The sequence below is a fragment of the Odocoileus virginianus genome, chromosome 5 (assembly GCF_023699985.2).
Source record: "Odocoileus virginianus isolate 20LAN1187 ecotype Illinois chromosome 5, Ovbor_1.2, whole genome shotgun sequence".
NCBI lineage: Eukaryota > Metazoa > Chordata > Mammalia > Artiodactyla > Cervidae > Odocoileus > Odocoileus virginianus.
Window position 1 is genome coordinate 31,987,347 of NC_069678.1, and position 17,127 is coordinate 32,004,473.

Below are 17,127 nucleotides of genomic sequence, written 5' to 3' on the forward strand. Positions count from 1 at the left end.
TGTTTGTGTCCTCTTTGATTTCTTTCATCAGTGTTTTATAGTTTTCTATGTATAGGTCTTTTGTTTCTTTAGGTAGATATACTCCTAAGTATTTTATTCTTTTTGTTGCAATGGTGAATGGTATCGATTCCTTAATTTCTCTTTCTGTTTTCTCATTGTTAGTGTATAGGAATGCAAGAGATTTCTGTGTGTTAATTTTATATCCTGCAACTTTACTGTATTCATTGATTAGCTCTAGTAATTTTCTGGTGGAGTCTTTAGGGTTTTCTATGTAGAGGATCATGTCATCTGCAAACAGCGAGAGTTTCACTTCTTCTTTTCCTATCTGGATTCCTTTTACTTCTTCTTCTGCCCTGATTGCTGTGGCCAACACTTCCAAAACTATGTTGAATAGTAGTGGTGAGAGTGGGCACCCTTGTCTTGTTCCTGATTTCAGGGGAAATGCTTTCAATTTTTCACCATTGAGGGTGATGCTTGCTGTGGGTTTGTCGTATATAGCTTTTATTATGTTGAGGTATGTTCCTTCTATTCCTGCTTTCTGGAGAGTTTTAATCATAAATGGATGTTGAATTTTGTCAAAGGCTTTTTCTGCATCTATTGAGATAATCATATGGTTTTTATCTTTCAATTTGTTAATGTGGTGTATTACATTGATTGATTTGTGGATATTAAAGAATCCTTGCATTCCTGGGATAAAGCCCACTTGGTCATGGTGTATGATTTTCTTAATATGTTGTTGGATTCTGTTTGCTAGAATTTTGTTAAGGATTTTTGCATCTATGTTCATCAGTGATATTGGCCTGTAGTTCTCTTTTTTGGTGGCATCTTTGTCTGGTTTTGGAATTAGGGTGATGGTGGCCTCATAGAATGAGTTTGGAAGTTTACCTTCTTCTGCAATTTTCTGGAAGAGTTTGAGTAAGATAGGTGTTAGCTCTTGCCTGAATTTTTGGTAGAATTCAGCTGTGAAGCCATCTGGTCCTGGGCTTTTGTTTGCTGGAAGATTTCTGATTACAGTTTCGATTTCCTTGCTTGTGATGGGTTTGTTAAGATCTTCTATTTCTTCCTGATTCAGTTTTGGAAAGTTATACTTCTCTAAGAACTTGTCCATTTCTTCCAAGTTGTCCATTTTATTGGCATAGAGCTGCTGGTAGTAGTCTCTTATGATCCTTTGTATTTCAGTGTTGTCTGTTGTGATCTCTCCATTTTCGTTTCTAATTTTGTTAATTTGGTTCTTCTCCCTTTGTTTCTTAATGAATCTTGCTAATGGTTTGTCAATTTTGTTTATTTTTTCAAAAAACCAGCTTTTAGCTTTGTTGATTTTTGCTATGGTCTCTTTTGTTTCTTTTAAAAATATGGAACGCTTCACAGATTTGCGTATCATCCTTGCGCAGGGGCCATGCTAATCTTCTCTGTATCGTTCCAATTTTAGTATATGTGCTGCGGAAGCAAGCACTGGACATACCTGTTTAATGTTGAGAGTGTCCACGGGAAGTAAATGTTAGGTATAAGGAAGACGAGGAGGTAGCTAGTAGTCGCTACGAGTCGGACACAACTGAGCGACTTCACTTTCACTTTTCACTTTCATGCACTGGAGAAGGAAATGGCAACCCACTCCAGTGTTCTTGCCTGGAGAATCCCAGGGACAGGGAGCCTGGTGGGCTGCCATCTATGGGGTCGCACAGAGTCGGACACAACTGAAGCGCCTTAGCGGCAGCAGCACCAACAGTAGGGGAAGGAGGCAAGACCTTAACTGAAGTCAGAACACTTCATTGCAAGCCTTTGGATGAAAGGAAGTAGACAGCTCACAGGGCAGCTGACAAAAGGTGAAAATCTTTAAGGTATGGAATAGAAAGAAAGCTAACAATGCTATTAAGATAAAGACCTTGCCTTTGTGTACTACTGACAGTGAGAGTACAAACTGTGTCTGTCTGATGGGTCAAGTTCATCAGTCACTACTCTTGCAGGTATAAGCAAAACAGCATCTCCCTTGTAGTACCTCATTCACTGCTGATGGCACCTCAGAGTAGCATTGTTTACAAAGCTCAAAGCACTTCATGGACATTTTCTGTTTCTTCAGATCCTTTATTCTCCCAGATAAACCCGCATGCCTCTACACACCCAGTCCACAGTGGAAGTTCAACCAGAGTTGCTGACTAATAGACTAAGCACATAAAGCTTCCCAGCTTCCCAGGTGGTTCAGTGGTAAATAATCTGCCTGCCAATACAGGTTCAATCGTTGGGTCAGGAAGATCCCTTGGAGAAGGAAATGTCAACCCACTCCTGTATTCTTGGCTGGGAAATCCCATAGACAGAAGAGCCCGAGGGGCTACAGTTCATGGGGCTGCAAGAGTCAGACACTACTTAGCGACTAAACAACAACATGAAACTGCCCAGCCCTGCCTAATGCTGGATTTGCAACTAGCAAGGGATGTGTTCGAAGGCTCTGCTGGGATCTTCCTAATCATTTCTCCATAGCCTCTCTGAATTTTCTGATACCATCTGCCAAGGTCTGTGCTAAACTACACACTTGGAAAGGATGAAAAACTACTTCTTTTCAAGATCAGTTACCATATGATACTCTTCCCCACCCTCACCTGTTCCCTTCTCGCTATCACTATTTTGTGATTTCCTAGGAGGAAATGTTGATTTCCTAGGAGGACTTCCGAAAGCCCAGAGACTATTTGCTGCATCTCCTGGTCATTAGACTGGGCTTCCTTGATAGCTCAGATGGTAAAGAATCTGCCTGCAATGCAGGAGACTTGAGTTCAAACTCTGGGTTGGGAAGATCCCCTGGAGAATGTTGATTTCCTAGGAGGAAATCTGAAAGCCCAGAGACTATTTGCTGCATCTCCTGGTCATTAGACTGAACTTCCCTGATAGCTCAGATGGTAAATAATCTGCCTGCAATGCAGGAGACTTGAGTTTGAACTCTGGGTTGGGAAGATCCCCTGGAGAAGGGAATGGCAACCCACTCCAGTATTCTTGCCTGGAGAATCCCATGGGCAGACTATGGGGTTGCAAAGATTTGGATATGACTGAGAGACTAACTGGTCATTAGTAACTGTAAAAGAAGAATCAGAGTTTCCTCTGTCTTCCTCATGTGTCCTAACTGTTTTATAACTTCTTCCTTATAGATGACTGACTTTCAATAAAGAGCAGATAATAATTTCTTTGAAGAGGTTTAGAAAGCATGAGATACTGAAAAAACAAGCAGTTTGGGTTCAGAAATCTAATAGTTGTGTAATAACACAGCACTTACTAGGTGGTTGGCCTTGTGCTTCAGTTTCCTAATATATGTTAGGAATAACAAAACCTAACTCATGGGGAAAGGAGAATATTGCAAGAGTGCTGAACAGTGAGAGTATTCCATAGATCACAAATGTTTTATAATATTTTTCATTATTATTTGGATATTTGATTTTGTAGATACTTTTTCATAAAAATTCAGAAAAGTTAGAATTTTCTGGTAATATTGGATGCCTGAAAAGTTGAACACTTCTTACCATTTGATTCTGGAGCAGGGAAAGGCAGAAGGAAAGCAGAAAAAAATTTTCTACCACACCCTTCTATGTCTTCCAGGTGATTGCAGTTGGTACTATCAAAAGTTTAGCATCTAGAAGAATACTAGTTTAATTAGAAGTTCTTATTGGTTTCACTTGTATTGCTTGGTCATGGATTTGGAGAAGTTAAAAGCAGTGATAACATTAAGGTTCAGAAGAATTATTGCTCTGATGTCCAGGCCAAATTTCTGATAGAGTCCTCCAAAAATCTATAAAGGGATCATTCTTATAGAGCCTGCGTCAAAGAATTGTTCTTTATTTGCCATGCAGAACTTTGTAAATATTTAACTCTCTTTGGAGTTTGGAATGTGCAAGTGTGATTTATTGTTTCTAATGATTGAAAAGAGGCTTGGTATCAGCAAACAAAGGTATGAATTGAAAGAGAATTCATGATACAATATGTTTCTTTGTAAGTAATAAGCAGACCAGCATTTTAAAAAAGGGAGTGATTCCCAAGATGACTTGTCTCTCAGCAATGCTCAAGAAGTGGGGCTTCAAGTGATAACAGCTTTTATTCTCCACACATTCACTCTGTGCCAAGCTCTGTTTGGACTAAGTGCTTTAAGTGTGGATTCTGCTCTCTGCAACTTAACACTGATGAGTAGAGGGTGCAAACGGGGTTATGTTGAGAATGTTGGTGATCTATTTTGGTATGTTATAATGTAAATTCTTTTCAATTTCTTTAAATAATAAATTCAAGATTCCTGAGAAAGTAAAAAAAGGACAGAGAGATAGCCATATATACAATAGGGAGAGAGGGAAGGAAGGAAAGAAGGAGAGAAGGAAAGAAGAGAGGCAGAGAGAGAGAGAAAAGGCAGGAAGAGATTGAGCTAGATTAGTTGTGAGATTCAGGCCTTTGTGGAAAAACATGACTCATGACATGTAATGAAAACACAACTTTATTATTGTCTCCCTCAGCCTTGCTTCAGACATTGGGTGAGAGTAATTATCTCTTGCTGCTGACTCAGAACTTGGGAAAGTTCCATAACTCTTGAGCTCACACTTAGGTATTAGTATATCCTACCCTCTCTTTTAAGAAATAAGCCTTGTCTCTGTGAATGAACCAGAGTTACCAAATCTAAGATGTCAATACAAACTGAATTTGATTCAGTACTAGATATCTTCCCTTCTCCCAACTCAGGTTTTCTTCTTGCTGACAGACATAGTGGGGTTGCCGTGGCTGGTTTCTGTCATTCTATGCTTTGTCTTCCTCCTCCCTAGCAATCTTTTGTCCCAGCTTTTGAGTTTGTTCCTGACCCTGTTGAAGTTTTAAAGGGCAGGAGTGGGGGGACAGAAAAGGTTATAAATGGGCCCTCTTGGTTATGTACAACTCTAAGGTGATTATCTCCTTGGTGACCAGTTTGTGGTTTTTCTCTCACCCCTAAAGATCTCTCACTTTTAGGGTTGTTTACCTGTCAGATCCATCTCTGCAGTGGATGGTCACTTCGACTCCCTACCACAGTCCCTGAGAATCAAGGTCTTCTGCCTTCTTGTTCTACCTTTTCTCCTCCAAGTGGCTTTACCTCATATGACCATTTGGATCCAAGGCCAGTTTTTTCTATCAAAGGACTTGCATCTCCTCCACCAAAAACATTCATACAAACTGTGTCACAGAAATTTGTCAGAAATTTGGGAGAGGAGGTCAATCCCCTTGGGGCTAACCCATTGAAGAGTTCCTACCACAGGTCACTCTGACTAGCTCACACTTGAGTCAAGCTTCAGTCTTTCATGCCCATTAGATGCAAGGGAATAGCTAGTTCTTCAAATGGAGCTATGAAAGTCCATTTACTTAACTGGAGAGACATGAGAAAATATCAGAACACTCTTCTCTCCTGGGTAAGTGGGAAGAAACTCAAACTGTAGCTCTCTCTGAAGAAATCTCTTCTTAAATCCTTTTCCATTTTCATTCACTCTCTCCCTTTTTTTTGTATTTTTCAAGGTAACTCAGCTGGATTCATGACTTAGGACACTACTTCTCTTAATTATTTGGTGAGGACAGATTCTGCATATGGCAACCTGTCCCACACTCAGTTTGGCATCTGAAATAGATCGTATTGGTATGTCAGTACAAATCAAGACAAGAGGAAAATCCCTATATTTTAGTAGCAACCTTCTTCACTTTCAAGTAAACATGAAATGGAAATAAGCAAATTAAGTAATTCTAATGATTTTATTTGTCTTCCCAGCTGGCTCAGCGGTAAAGAAACCACCTGCCAAGTAGTGGGTTCAATCCCTAGGTTGGGAAGATCCCCTGGAGAAGGAAATGGCAACTCATGCCAGTATTCTTGCCTGGAAAATTCCATGGACAGAGGAGCCTGATGGAATATAGTCCATGGGGTCACAAAGAGTTAGACATTACTTAGCGACTTAACAGCAACCACAGATGATTTTATTGATCGTAATCTCAGGACCTAGGACAGAAAGAACACAGTAAATGTTTCCCTACAAAAGGAGGGGAAGGAGAAATGCAGATAAGCCACCTTTTATCATCTGGTGCACGCATCCATATTCCAAGGCCCTGCTCTCTTCCTTTAGATTCTGTCAACTTTGACCTTGATTTTGTTCTTAGTCCCAGTGGTTACATTTACTCTGCTCACATGTATAACTCTCCCTTGAGTAACTAAGTATCTGAACTTGGTTGTCTCTCTGACTTCACATTTGCTACAAAACCCAGGTTTGGATAGGCCTACACTCTCTTGATAATGAATCCTGATTGATTTTATTTTTATTAACTTATCAAACAGTTACTGAGAACCTGCCATAAGTCAAGCATTAAGTAGGCACTGAGAATACAAATTTAAATGATAGTCTTCATGTGTTAACACAGGTAACTGATATGACAGACACTAAGTATTTTGTGGGGATCATCTTACCTACTATTAAAACTAACCCTGCAAGTAAATATCATTATTATCATTTCCATTTTACATATCAGAAAATAAAACATAAGAAGGCAAAATAAATTCCCCGGGCTCCCATAGGAATAAGCTGGAGCTGACAGTCCAATTCTTGAACACTAAGCTACACAATTTCTGCCTACTTGGTTCTGCCTGATGTATTGAATAACTTCAATCTGTTTCTGGCATAGAGATAGTGAGTTGACCATGGGGCTGGAACTGGAGCTGATGATTATAATGAAGCACCTAATGAAAATTATGGAGATGCATTATTGTGTGGTGGTACAAAGCACTTTCTTCACCAAGTCTGAATTTGGCAATAAGGAGTTCATGATCTGAGCCACAGTCAGCTTCTGGTCTTGTTTTTGTTGACTGTATAGAGCTTCTCCATCTTTGGTTGCAAAGAATATAATCAATCTCATTTCAGTATTGACCCTCTGGTGATGTGTGTGTAGAGTCTTCTCTTGTGTTGTTGGAAGAGGGTATTTGCCAGTGCATTCTCTTCGCAAAACTGTTAGCCTTTGCCCTGCTTCATTTTGTACTCCATGCCAAACTTACCTGTTACTCCAGGTATCTCTTGACATCCTACTTTTGCATCCCAGTCCTCTATGATGAAAAGGACATATTTTTTGTGTGTGTCAATTCTAGAAGGCCTTGAGATCTTTATAGAATCATTCAACTTCAGCTTCTTCAGCATTAGTGATTGGGGCATAGACTTGGATTACTGTGATATTGAATGGTTTGGCTTGGAAATAAACAGAGATCATTCTGTCATTTTGGAGACTGCACCCAAGTCTGCATTTTGGACTCTTTTGTTGACTATGATGGCTACTCCATTTCTTCTAAGGGATTCTTGCCCACAGTAGTAGGTATAATGGTTATTTGAATTAAATTTGCCCATTCTTGTCCATCTTAGTTCACTGATTCCTAAAATGCTGATGCTCACTCTTTCCATCTCCTGTTTTTGACCACTTCCAATTTACCTTGATTCATAGACCTAACATTGCAGGTTTCTATGCAATATTGTTCTTTACAGCATCAGACTTTACTTTTACCACCAGACACATTCATAACTGAACATTGCTCTTGCTTTGGCTGAGCATGCAAATTCATTCTGAAACTATTTCTCCACTCTTCTTCAGTAGCCTGTTGTTGGGCACCTACTGACCAGGAGAATTTATCATAAACATTTTATGGGGGCATAGATCAGTACACATCAACCATTTTGAGTTGGTTGGATATATTCTGAAGTATCTGCAAGTTCTTAAGTCACTGAGCAGCAGAATAAGATCATAGTGTATGTTTCAGGAAGATGATATACAGTAAGAATGATTGAAGAATGATTATAACAAGCGATGTGGAAAGATATGAACTATGGATGGAGGAGAACTGATGACAGATGAGATGTCGTGGATTTGGAGTAAGGCATTGATAGTAGGCTTCCCTGGTGGCTCAATGGTAAAGAATCCAGCTGCCAAAGCAGGAGATGTGGGTTCCTTCCCTGGATGAGGAAAATTCCCTGGAGAAGGAAATGGGAACCACTCCAGTATTCTCGCCTGGAAAATCCCTCAGGCAGAGGGGCATGGGGGGCTACAGTCCATGGGGTTGCAAAAACGTCAGATATGACTTAGCTACTAAACAACAGCAACTGATGGTGGGATCCTAGAGAAAAGCAAAAATCAAAGATCCATGAAAACTGAAGAATAAACTAATTTGGGCAACTACTTAGATATGAGGGGTGAAAGGCATTAAAATGCCTCTGAAGTTTCGATCCTCTGTAATATGGAGAATAGTGGTTCTATTGGTAGATCAGGAAACTCTAAGGAAAAACCCCACAGCTGATGTGCACAGGATGAAGTGTTGAAGGAGTAATCCATTTTCCTACCCCAGTCATGTCACACATATGTGTGTATGCATCTATGTCTATGTTCATCTAAATCATAATATGAACCTGTTGACAGCTGAAGTCTATATTTCCTATGAGGTGCTAGCATTAATAAATTAAGCCCTGAATTAATAAACTCAATACAACAAATATTTATTGAGCAGTCTCTGTAAAGTCTCTGCACAGCAGTCTCTGTGCCAAGAACTGTGGGAGAGCCAATAATTAAGTCTCTGTCGTCTAGCAGCTAACAAGCTATGGAAGGGATCATGGACTTAAATAACTTGAGTCTAAAGTAGACTGAGGATTTTGTTCTAGTAAAGAAAATGTGTTCTATTGATGGTAAATATTGTGGGGAACGGGAAGGAGGTTGATTTAGTATTTGGAAAAAATTCTATTTGGAGACAGTAGGACATGATTTGTTCCTTGAAAAATGGTTGGACTCAGCAGAAAGGGAGAGATTATTCTAGAAAGAAGGCATAACATGCATGAGCAAAACTTCAGAGATGAGAAAATGAGAAAGAGCTTGGTTGAGGAATAACACCAGAAATTCAGGGGTTAAGTGTAAAAGTAGATAGAAGTGCTCAGGAGAGGAAAGTCATCTATCCTGATAATCAAGTATTTTCAATGGGGCAGTATTAACTCCTAAGGTGGTAAAAAAAAAAATGGTTCTTACATTTTTATGTATAAATCACAGATATACATACAGTGAATAATCAGATACACAGTGATTGTGACATTAAAATAATATGTGGGTGATTAGAAAAAAATATACCTAAAATGACTCTTTAAAGGTATTACAATAAAAAAAGTTTGAGGAACACTACTATAGATGCTGCTGCTGCTGCTAAGTCACTTCAGTCGTGTCCGACTCTGTGCGACCCCATAGACGGCAGCCCGCCAGGCTCCGCTGTCGCTGGGATTCTCCAGGCAAGAACACTGGAGTGGGTTGCCATTTCCTTCTCCAGTGCATGAAAGTGAAAAGTGAAAGTGAAGTCATTCAGTTTAGTACTGGGGTGGGTTGCCATTTGCCTTCTCCACTACTATACATGGACTTTGGGAAAAGGGTGAATTTTATGGAGCCCTCTGAAGAAAGTAACTTGTCTTGCTTAAGTAACTTGCCTTGCTTTAAGTTCTGGTTCTGGTACACTTCTTGAAGATAAGTTGAGGTGAGTCAAGGTAATTTGAGTAAAAATACTCCACAAACTCAAAGTGTTAATATAATTTTGGAAACTGTATGTGAGATAAATCATACAAAATTGTTTTTTTCCTGACTCATGGAAAAAATGACTTCCAAAGTAATTTTTTTCCTTCCTCTTGATTTTGGCGGCTTGGCATTATAAAGCACATGGAATTGCAGGGTGCTTTCAGAGCCCATTATAGTCATTAAATAATGAACACTCTCTTCTCCAATCTCACAAATTCCATTAAGACTGACATCATCACTTTTAAAACCCAAAGACATAGACCTGCTTTTTAAAATTGAAGAATAGTTTGATTATAGAGCTAAGATTGAAGTCTATTATTTTTAGTCTGGGAGAGGCTCTCAGCTTATTTTTAATCATTTTATTAGCAAGTATTTATGGAAACACAAAATGTGTAATTATTGTAAGTGCCAGGCTCCATGGGGCAAAAGATTTAGAATACTGATGATACATTTACTGGTCTATTAAGGAGTTAGACAAACAGCAAATTCATGCAAGTTTGTGCTAGAATGAATTCATGTTGTAATCTGATAACCTAACTCTGGTAAACAAAACAAAACTTTAGTCTTTTTTATAATGTGGGTCCTCTTTGGGGCAGTAATATTATATTCCAGACTTTCAAAACTAAGCAGGAGTTGTAGAAGGATGCATGATAAAGACAATTTACACTTACCTTGATAAATAGAATCTATTGAAACTCAGGAGAAAAAAATAGACTCAATATATTTGCAATAGGAATATGTCATTGATTATATCCCTATTGATCAAAAACTGTATTCTCACCTTCTGAAGACTGGCTTGGGTGTGTGACTTCTTTTAGCTAATGAAGGTGAGTGGAAGTGATGTGTTCACACTCAGGCAGAAGCTTTGAGAGTGGGTTCATTCTTTGCAACAATCTTTTTCTTGGCTGTGATGCCAATGACATTCTAGATGGAGGTTATTCTTTCAGGTTAAGTCTCAAAATGAGAAGAGGTTCAGTTAATCTTCCTTGACATGCGCCATGAATAAGAAATGGAGTTCTGCTTCTGCAAGCTAATGTAATTTGGTTTGTTACTACAGCATAGCCCTGCCTAAGCTGACTGCTGCTAAAAACTAGGATGGCAGGACATCTATGAGTACATACAATTCTGAAGGGGCTGGCTAATGAGAACTGTAAACAATCCATTCAAAGAAAACCAGCTGGCTGGAACTCAATAGGAGAGGCAGTGATTATAATCTAGTGGTCCTTAAGTAGGTAAGACAGAGTATGCTTGGTTTTAGGTATATATTTGTGCATTTACTGTGTATTTATCTATTTCAGTTAGCAGAGGAAGAAATGAACTAATGATTTGAAGGGGAAAATAAGTAATGAAAAATCATTGTGTATTACTTTATTATTTTTCATCTATGCAAGGCAATTTATATTAATTTGTCTCCCTCAGAAAGTGAGTAGTTTTGGGGAATGAAAAGCGTAACACAGTTTGTTTGCCTGTGAATCTCAAGGTAGAGTTTTTCTATCATTCACTCAGGGAGATCGCTGTTGGATATTTACCCATACATGCTCTGCACATTCACTTCTCTGCTCTAAGCTGGTATTAGGGGAAGCACTGGTGATAATGGCTTTTCTGAAGTGGTTCAAACAGTAAAGAATCTGCCTGCAATGCAGGAGACCAGGGTTTGATCCCTGGCTGGGGAAGAGCCCTTGAAGAAGGGAATGGATACCCACTCCAGTATTCTTGTCTGGAGAATTCCATGGACAGAGAAGCCTGGCGGGCTATAGTCCATGGGGCCTCCAAGAGTCAGACACAACTGAGTGACTAACACTTTCAATTTCACTGGTGATAATAGGAATATTATAGGTGGATGTGCAAACTTGATCTTACTTTGATCATTACATTGTCTAGTTTCCTTTCTAAATTGATCTCCAGCAGAACTAACATCAAACTAAAAAATCTGTTATGCTTGTTAGGGTTACGGTTAGGGTGTTTTGTTTTCTGATGGAAGCATTGGAAGGTGGGAAATTCAGAAGCTTAGATAATCCAAGAATTCTTTAATTAATTCCGAATTCTCCCCTTCCATTGACCATAATATAAACAGGTATTCAAGGAAATAATATTTATATATCTTCCATACATATAAATATATGTGTATCTATCTTTCCACATATAAAATTAAAATTAATACTTTGTCTCAAAATTTATGTTAATAAATGCAGAATGTCATTGACTGTGGTAAGGGTGCCAGCTTTGGAACCAGGCTGTTTAGTGTTAAGTCCTGTTTCATTTTGGTGGTTGTGTGACCTTGGACAAGTTAGTTAACTTCTATGTATCTCAGTTTCTTCAACTATAAAAAGAAGAAAATTTTAATTCCTATCAGTTCGAAGTGTTTTGAAGGTTTCCATGAATATAAAGGCCTGAGAACAGAGTACGAACCATAGTAAGAAACTAATCACTGTTCATTATTATTAATTTTATTAGGCACGAATAATATTCATGCTGCTGAAGAGGCAAGTTTGCCTGCTCAAGGGTATTTAAAGACAGAAGTGTAGAATTTAAATGTATGGCAAACAAGAAGCTTGCCCTTTCTCAGCACAGAGTCAAATAAAGTCAGAGAACAGTGACACAAGAGAACCTTAGAACTGGGAGGTAAATTGAACTCAAAACTTTTAGAGTCATCTTTTAAATGATAGCTTCCGCATGTGAGACATTTTTGTAAATGTCATTCTTCTCTAACAGAACTGATTTTGGTATTGTGTTAGTTCCTGATCCTATCCTCTCCCTGGTGACAGTAGCCCTGAGCCTGACACCCTCTGACTTCCAGATTTACCAATGCAAAACTTCTTTCCAAGTGTCAGAATGTCTGGGTGCTCACCATTGACTACATGCCATAGCACAGGAGGTATCCAAGTGGCCTATAAATAGAGCTGTGTCTGGGTTGGTGCCAATTCCTCCTGCATCAGAAATATTAATAATCTCCTGCTGAAAATTTCAGACTAGGCTTCCTAGCAAAATAGCAATAATCAGTTCCATCACACCTTAACTTTATTCTAGATTGCTGTCTCTGAATATAAAGGACTTGTTTTTGTTAAAAGAATGAATTGATATATAGATGCAGGAAAGATTTCCCCTATTTAGTTCATAAAATATAACAAGGAAAGCAGTGGAAGAAACTGGCTGGTAAATTTGATTTTAAAAGCTTAAAAACTCACAATGTAAAAAATTCTATACAATGTTAAAATGTAGATGATGCATTTGGAAAATTGTATAAGTTATTACAACTGAGAAATTAATTTCTCAAGGTTTAAATAGCACTTATATGCCAATAAAGAAATTGAAAATGGAATAAGGATGAGAAGAGATAATTCACAGTAGAAATAATTAAAATCAATAAACATGATAAGTTTTCAAATTTCGCTAGTAATCATGAAACAAATAATGAAGAGATGCTCTTTCTTTTTGCCTATGCTATTGGTAATAATTAGAATAGGTAATCCTCAAAAGACTACCATAAAATTGGTCTTCTTTTAGAATATCTAAACCTCACTACAATATTGTGGGAAAGTACCACACTTTAAGAATGTAATCTTACAATACACTAGCAAAAGCCTGAGAAAAGTTCATACCCTTTGATCCAGTGATCTCAGTTCTAGAAATCTCTTCTGTGGAATTAGTGATTCATAAAAAGATTTTTACACAGAATATTTACCAAAATCTTATTTGTAATAACAAATAAACCCAGTAACATCAGCAACAAAAAACAACCAAACCAAACCAAAACCAAACAAATAAAAAACTGGGAACAAGTATTTCTAATGAGCTAAAAATAGGGAATGATCAAGTAACCTATACTTTGATATTCATAGAAAGTGAAAGTCAAAGTGAAGTCGCTCAGTCGTGTCCGACTCTTTGCGACCCCATGGACTGTAGTCCTCAACCCATGGAATTTTCCAGGCAAGAGTACTGGAGTGGGTTGCCATTTCCTTCTCCAGGTGTTCTTTTCAACCCAGGGATCGAAACCCGGGTCTCCCGCACTGCAGGCAGACACTTTACTGTCTGAGCCACCATATAGTTGGATTATTGATCAACATATTTCCAAATGCAGCCACTATTAACCATGCTCAGAAATAATTTATAATAACATGAAAATATATGCGAGTATACCTCATACTTTGTTATATATCATATATGATAGACATCATATATGACATAATTTTATGTCATATTTCATACATAATTTATGACATAGACATAAATTGTTACTAACCATGCTTTGGGAGAATTTTTATTAACCTATGGGTTGTTATTTAGTTGCTAAGTCATGTCCAACTCTTTTGCAACCCCATGAGTCCTATAGCCCACCAGATTCCTCTGTCAATGAGATTTTCTAGGCAAGAATACTGGGGTTGGTTGCTATTTCCTTCTCCAAACCTAGCGGCACATACATATGTCATAATAGATGCATATATCATAATAAAATGCATGAATTTTGTATATCTATACATATACTTAAACACATATATACATTCTCTAGGAAAAAACTAGAAGAAAATACATGAAAATCTTAACAGTACTTATTGCTGACTGATAGGAAAGAAAGGACTATAAGAAACTCTTGAGTTCTTATGAACAATCTTGCTACAAAGGTGCTTTACGTAGCATTTATGCATCCTTTTTAATCTGAGCCTCAATACAATACTGTGGGTAAGTGCAGGCAGGTATTATTTCCCCCCTTTTAGAGACAAAGATGCTGAGGCTGAGAGTGATGCTTGGCTTAGTCAAGGTCATATGGAAGCTAACATTAGGCAGAGCTGAAATTTGAACATGGCTCACTTGATGCTGTATCTGGATGCACTTTCCCCAAACCTAAGTTGACTATAAGATCACATGGCTAGAAAATCTATAACTATAAAGAGGCCAGGAAACAGTGGGAACCTCCAGCTACAATTCTGAAAAGTTTTAGGGGTGAGAATAAGAGATAGGAAAGGTCAGTTGAGATTCTAGGTAAGTGTCTATGCAGATGAAAGTTTCTGCAAGCTTAAAGAAAATTATTTATTATTGAAAATACCTTAGTGCACTGGCTAAATTGAAGAGCCTTTTTCATGAGTCATCCCTGAGAACTTTGAAGGAAAGTAAGTGGGCATTATTTCCTTCTATACCAAGGGAAGCAAACTCATAAATAAGGAAGAATACCCTTTGCAATAACACAGTGAAATGGTGGACAAGAGTGAGGTCCATCTCCCAGTTTTGATGTCTATGTAGTGCCTTCATATTCCCATCACCCCAAATAGGGTGCATTACTGAGAAAGTACACAGGGCTTGTTTCCAACTGAGCAAATACAATGATCACTGAGTGTATTCCCTTTGTGTTCCCAAATAAGAGATTGAGCATTCTTAGCCAAGAGTTTTAGAATTAGAAAAATGAGAATTGGAGTAATTTCATCAGGAAACCAGAGCAGGTAACCTTTATTCCTCTTGCATTGAGAAACCTATACTGTAGTTGATACATGAAGTCTCTTTGGGGTCAGAGTCTCCTGGTGCCATTTATTTTATCTTTCAGTATCAGGTTTTGTTTCATTTCATCAATGAGTATTCATTTATGTAATTTGGTCTCACCTCTTAAAACTTCATCTACTTTGTTCAAACTAAAAGTTTTTCCTCCATTTTCTAAGTTTGTCTGATTACAGTGCTTTTCCTTCTGAATTTTCTAAATATGTTTTTGATCCACAAAATCTCTTTGCATAGATAGACCTAGTGTTCCTTATCCTTGAAATGTAAAATACTATGTTAGTTTATTTTATGTTTGATTTTACTTTGGAAAATTGATATGGCATGTTGCTATGGAAACACTCTGTACAAAGAAGACTCTAGTAACTATTAATAGCTGATTGGGAACTATTATGACTCATACGTATTTAGAATACTAATGTCAGTATTTTAGCAGACATTTTATACATTATGAGAAAAGAATGCTTTGTTACATTTTGATGGCTCATATCAACTTTAAAGGGCTTCCCTGGTGGCTCAGTGGTAAAGAATCCTCCTGCAATGCAGGAGACATGGATTCGATCCCTGGGTCAGAAGATCCCCTGAAGGGCATGGCAACTCACTCAAGTATTCTGGCCTGGAGACTCCCATGGACAGAGGAGGCTGGCAGCTACAGTCCGTAGAATCGCAAGGAGTCAGACACAACTGAAGCAACCGAGCATGCATGCAACTTTAAAGTCATAATCTGGTATCCCAGAGTTAACTGTGTTCATCTCTGCTCACACCTTCATGGCCATTCAAACTCAGGCCTTGTCATTCTTCAAATGGGAATAATTTGTTGGCTGGGTTAGTCTACTGTACATAAAAATATGCTCAGTGATAAAAGGGTACCAACAACATATACTCATGTTATAAGTACCAGTTTTTGTGTTTGTCTACAGAATATGGGTGCATTAGTTTAGGCTTTTTGAATAGTTCTGTGGCTTTAATAGGGTGATAATATACTTAGGGAAGAAAATTAAACATACTTATTTACCATTAAAGAGCATTATAAAACAAACAGCAATGAAGACAATATAACGTATGCCAAAATATGTTCCAAAGGGGAGTTTGGTTTAGATTGGGAGACATTGCTCTATTGTGGAATCAAGAAAAACATTTTCATGGAGAGTTGATGAGAGCAAGAGGAACAAGTATAGTGTAGTAAGTAACAGCATCAACTTTAGATCAAGGCAGGCCTGTATTTGAATTCAGGCTTTGTGATCCTGAGCAAGTTATTTTACCTCTCTGAGATTTGGTTGTCTTCTATTAAACTGGGTTAACGAAATTTACTTTGCAGATGATTTGGAAGAATTATGAAAAATAATGCATGTATAGCCTTTAGTTCAGATCTTGGTATACTGTAAATGCTCAACAACGGTAGGTGCTATTAAGTAAACTGGAACTTGAATGACAGGTTGTACATATTTTTCTGTATAGTAGTTTAACCCAGCCAAATAAATGACTACCATTTGATGAGTCCAATTGCAGGGGATTAAATGACAAGGCCTGAGATCAAGAAAGCCATGAAGGTGTAACCAGAGATGAACACATCTACTTCTGGGGCTATGATTAGGTCATGATTTCCATGATGGGAGCTAGGACTGAGGGGTCAGGACAGACAGGGCAGAAAAATGAAGTGAAGGCAGAATAATAAAGACAGAAGATCTTGCTGGTGGAGCAAAATGGTAAACAAGAGTGGTCGTGGCATTGTTTTAGCTGCTAAGTTATGTCCAACTCTTTTGTAACACTGTGAACTGTAGCCCACTAGGCTCCTCTGTCCATGGGATTTCCCAGGCAAGAACACTGGAATGGATTGCATTTCCTTCTCCAGAGGATCTTCCTGACCCAGGGATTGAACCCATATCTCCTGCAGTGGCAGGTGGGTCTTTACCAGTGAGCCGTCAGGAAAGCCGTGAACAAGGTGGGAAGGCCTAAATATGCAGATATGTGTAAGAAGAATGTAACTGGACCAGACTGAAGATTTTGGGGGGCTGAAGATGTTACACTATTTGTCTTGAATAGAGGCCATTTGCTTTAGATTATAAGCCACTTGCCTTTAGCAGGTGGCTTGGCATCTCC

The 17,127-nt window shown here is 38.3% G+C and overlaps 1 non-coding gene across 1 annotated transcript; it reads right to left on the reverse strand.

Annotated features, from left to right (window-relative positions):
• Positions 1–1,346: 1,346 nt before the first annotated feature.
• On the reverse strand, positions 1,347–1,453 carry LOC139035412 (U6 spliceosomal RNA). Its single transcript, XR_011488059.1, has one exon. It is a non-coding gene; the product is annotated as a U6 spliceosomal RNA (small nuclear RNA).
• Positions 1,454–17,127: the final 15,674 nt, after the last annotated feature.